A 4,716-nucleotide genomic window follows, 5' to 3' on the forward strand; every position below is an offset into this window, starting at 1 on the left:
AAATGTGAAATTGTTTGCATGTATAATATGTGATTATCTTTAGATTGCTCATTTAGAGAAAAACATTTTGTGCTTAGCACAATGAGAGATTACCCTCTAACTCCTTACTGTTTCTAATGGTTAATGATGCAAACTGACAGTGCCCCAGAATGTCATTCATCATTTAAAGATGGATGGCATAACTGAAAAAATGTTGCCAACTTAGTAAAACACATATAAAATATTAGTTTAGGCAGCTATTGTGAAAACCAACAAAAAAGAAATGCAGTTAGATTAACAGGGACTGACTACACAGAAGTTTTTGTGTGTTGATAGAGTATACATACTAAGAAAAAGTAACGCCATTGCCACAACTATTGAGTTGAGAGGTCAGTATTTCAAAGTATTTAACAGCATACTAGCACACGGGACCTGCTTACATTGTCCAAATGGCAGTGCAGTAAAGATTTCAAGACCAAAAAACATACAAACAGTGTGTGTGCGTGTGTGTGTGCGCGCGCGCATGTGTGTGTATAGAACAGCTATCCAGGGAATTCCCTGATGGTCCAGTGGTTAGGACTCTGCGCTTCCCCTGCAGGGGGCCCAGGTTCAATCCCTGGTCAGGGAACTAAGATCCGGCATGCTGTGTAGTGTAGCCAAAAAATAAATAAATAAAATTAAAATAAATCAATATAGAACAGTTATCCAATAGACAACTAACAGTAATAAGCATTCATGGGCAACAATTTTCTACAATAACATAGAACATTAGGTTTCAATTTTTAAAAGACAATTTGCTTATGGGATTTTTATGGATTAAAAGTAAAGCTAAGGTTTTATTCAGTTCAGATTTAAATATAAAGAAAGGCATTATTGTAGTCTCAGGAATATGCTTCAGGTTCTTTTTTAAATCTTTCTTTTGACATCAGCAAATTATACTCTAAAGCAGAGGTCTGCAAACCACAGTCTACAGGCCAAATCCGTCCTACCACTTACTTTGACCAATAAGGTTTTAGGAGAATACAGCCATGCCCATTCTTTTATGTATTGTCTATGTGTTTTGTTTTGTTTTTCCACTTTACAATGGCAGAGTTGAGTGCTTGTGACAAAGTCCATATTGCCCACAAAGCCGAAAACATTTACTATTTGGCCCTTTACAGAAAGTTTGCTGGCTGGTCCCTACTTTAGAGCTGCATTGTCTAATACAGTAGCCACTAGCCACACGTGACTATTTAAATTTAAATTAATGAAAATGGGGAATTCCCTGGTGGTCCAGTGGTTAGGACTCTGAGCTTCCACTGCAGGGGGTTCAATCCCTGGTTGGGGAACTAAGATCCTGCATGCCTGCCGTGTGGTGTAGCCAAAAAAGAAAATGAAATAAAATTAAAAATTCAGTTTCTTAGTCACACTAGCCACATTTCAAGTGCTCAGCAGCCACACGTGGCTAATGGCTACCATGGTGGGCAGTGCATCATTTCCATCTTGGCAGAAAGTTTCATTGGATAGCAAGGCTCAGTGAGAGCCTCGCTACTCAAAGTGTGATCTATGTACCAGCAGCATTGTCATTACTGAGGAACTTGTTAGAAATGCAGAAATTACTGTTTAACAAGATCCCCAGGTGATTCTTATGAACATTAATGATTGAGAAGCCAGGTCTGGGGGGGATGAGGAAGAGGGTCAATAGATGGGGAACAGATGATTTAGTAATGAGAGGAAAATGCCATCACTAGGGGGAATAAAATACAGAGAAGTCCCCCACAACAGAGACTCTGCTAGCTGTGAGACCACCCTTCCCTCAGCACCTCCCATGTGCAGGCCCCAGAAACTCGTACTGTATTTAGGGGCAGCATTCAGACCAATGATGTCCAGAAAGGCACAGTCCTTTCAATTTTGTATTGTTGCTGTTGTTACCATCACCATTAATATAAGGCTCTGGTGATGTCATGATCTGAGGACGGAGACACAAAATGGAAGCCTGGGAAGCCCTGAGCCTCTCTCTAGAAGAGATGCCACTTGAGACATCCCTGTGCTGAGGACTGTCTGCATACATGTGAGCTGAAAGCGGACCTTCTGGTTCCAACCAGTCTGGGATCTAGTGCTTGTGGTCAGCATGTAGTTACCATCCTCCATCTGGGTGGGGGTCTTAGTTTCTGTAGAATAATTCAAAGGTATGAATCAGACTGTTATCTATATCCCTTCAGGAGGAACTAGGAATCCTGTGATTCTATCATTCTACTAACTGCTGGGTCTACTCTTTGGAACTCAGGGAAGGCCTAGGAGACTAAAGCCTTTTTTTCTACAAACAAGAAACAGGGGACACAGAGGGGCTTTCATACCCAGGAGGACCCTGCAGAGTCCTGTCTGGTTTCAATCCCCCCTTTTCTTTGTTACTCCTCAATCTTGAGGGGAACAGGGGTGGTACAAGACAGAGAATAGAGTTTTGGAGAGGTTAATCATAAACTCGGCGGAGGAACTCGGTTTTAGGGGGATTCAGTTTCATTATGAGGAAGCAGACGTTGGTACCCATAAAGGTGGCCTGCCTGTCATAGTGGAAGGCCAGAGGAACTGTTGACCCTACAGGTGTGCTAGTGGAGGCCTCCTTTGGAGCAATGCTTTTCAACCAAATGAACAAACCAGAATCACTGCGGGTGGGAGTGAGGATGGATGAGGGAGCAATTTGTGTGGTCTAGGAAAGCAAATTATGAAGTGATCTTCACCTATGTATTTAGAAATTTTAAATCACAATCAAGAAAATTGTTATATCTTTCTGTTTATTAAAACATGGTATGGATTATAAAACGTTAAAAGTCTCTTTTAGGTAGAGGTGGAAATGGCTCCATGGGGTTGTCTTCATGACCTTGTGCATTTAGTCTGGTCCAAGGTCTAACACTTGGCATTGAAGACTCAGAAACCTGAATGAGTCACACATGGAGAGAAGAGGTGAATCCACTCACTGCTTCAGAGTGCACTCGTGTGAATCAAGATCACAGGAATAATGTATAAAACCCAAATGCTAACTTATTAATGTACAAAGTGTGTCACAAGAATCAAATAGTTGGCACAACTAGTTCATTTTCTCCCTTTTCTCCCTATCTCTACCTGTAATTCAAAGTGTTGAATATAATATAATACAATATAATATAATATAATATAATATAATATAATATAATATAATATGAATGTTGATTTGTTAACATGCCAGGAGACTTACCACTGTCACAGGAACTAGATCATTTTAAGGACAGCATATTCTTTCTCTCCTTTGCAAACATATATTTGAATCCAAACCTTAAATGATTACTTTGTGATGGTTTATGGACTCAACTAAAGATAACCTTTTGTATTAATTTTATGGTAGGAATTGCTTGCCAAAGAAATAGGAAAACTTGCTTCTGTCATTCCTTTCACTTATTCATTCATTTCCCCAGTCATCCATCTATTCATTCATTTACTCTTTCATTCAGTGGACATAAATGTCTACCACGTGCTAGGCTCTCCCTAATAGGCATTAGGGATACAGACATGAACAAAACAGGCAAAAGCAAACAAACTACATATTCACATGGGGTTAATATTTTAGGTGGACAAAAACATAAAGGGAGACAATTAAAGTGAGGAAGGGAGATAGAGATTGAGGGTGAGGAGTGAAATTTTAAACCAGTGATCAGAAAGGGCTCAAATACAAGTTTTCCCAGAGTTTCCTTAGCTAACCAGACCCTCTCCCCTTATGAAGGACACATTCCTTTTTTTGGCCACATCTCGCAGCATGCGGGCATATGGGATCCTACTTCCCTGACCAGGGATCGAACCCACGCCCCCCCTGCATTGGAAGCGTGGAGTCTTAACCACTGGACCACCCTGACACATTCTTTCTTTAGCAGCGTTCAGTGATGTGAGTGAAATCCTGAAACCTTAAAACCTACTCTGTCTCTTTAAGGCAATGATTTGAAACCATGACAGCAGATTAGAATCACTTGGTCCAATTAAATAAGAATCTCTTGTGGCATCAATAGTTTTTAAAAGCTCCCCAGGTGACTCTAATATGCAGCCAACGCTGAGAATCACCGTTTCAAGGTGACCTTGCTTTAATCTAATATACACTGAGCTTAAAGTTTAATTCTTCAAAGGCCACCTTATTTCCTATTTTGGGGGCAACATACCTTGCTCCTCCAAATTCCTAAGAAAAGAAAATGTATTTAAACTGTTACATGCAGAGCAAAGAATTTTCATGGATATGATTCAATACCCTTTAACACTTCTAAAACAGGATCAGGAAATAAGTAACAATCTTTTTTAAAAATGAATTTGAGGGCTTCCCTGGTGGCGCAGTGGTTGAGAGTCCGCCTGCCGATGCAGCGGAAATGAGTTCGTGCCCTGATCCGGGGGGATCCCACGTGCCGCGGAGTGGCTGGGCCCGTGAGCCATGGCCGCTGGGCCTGTTCGTCCAGAGCCTGTGCTCTGCAACGGAAGAGGCCACAACAGTGAGAGGCCCGTGTACCTCAGGAAAAAAAAAAAGTTGCACCTCTTTCCTTCTTGGAGAATAGAAGATTGAGTTAGTAATCTAGATGCGGTCAGTTTAGCTATTAATTTGTTTGTTTCAAGACAGGTGCTGTGCTGAAAATTACAGCACTTGGTTACTAAGTACTGAGGAGATTTCCACAGACCTCCTGTCAGGGAGACTGTTCACAGGAAATTCACAAACTTGGAATGCAAACCGCTGGTGGCTAATGAGGTAAT

The 4,716-nt window shown here is 41.0% G+C and overlaps 1 non-coding gene across 1 annotated transcript; it reads left to right on the forward strand.

Annotated features, from left to right (window-relative positions):
- The first annotated feature begins 534 nt into the window (after positions 1-534).
- On the forward strand, positions 535-607 carry TRNAG-UCC (transfer RNA glycine (anticodon UCC)). The gene has a single exon. It is a non-coding gene; the product is annotated as a tRNA-Gly (tRNA).
- The last annotated feature ends 4,109 nt before the right edge of the window (positions 608-4,716 follow it).

The sequence above is a fragment of the Neophocaena asiaeorientalis genome, unplaced genomic scaffold (genome assembly GCF_003031525.2).
Source record: "Neophocaena asiaeorientalis asiaeorientalis breed wild unplaced genomic scaffold, Neophocaena_asiaeorientalis_V1.1 scaffold1126, whole genome shotgun sequence".
Classification (NCBI taxonomy): domain Eukaryota; kingdom Metazoa; phylum Chordata; class Mammalia; order Artiodactyla; family Phocoenidae; genus Neophocaena; species Neophocaena asiaeorientalis.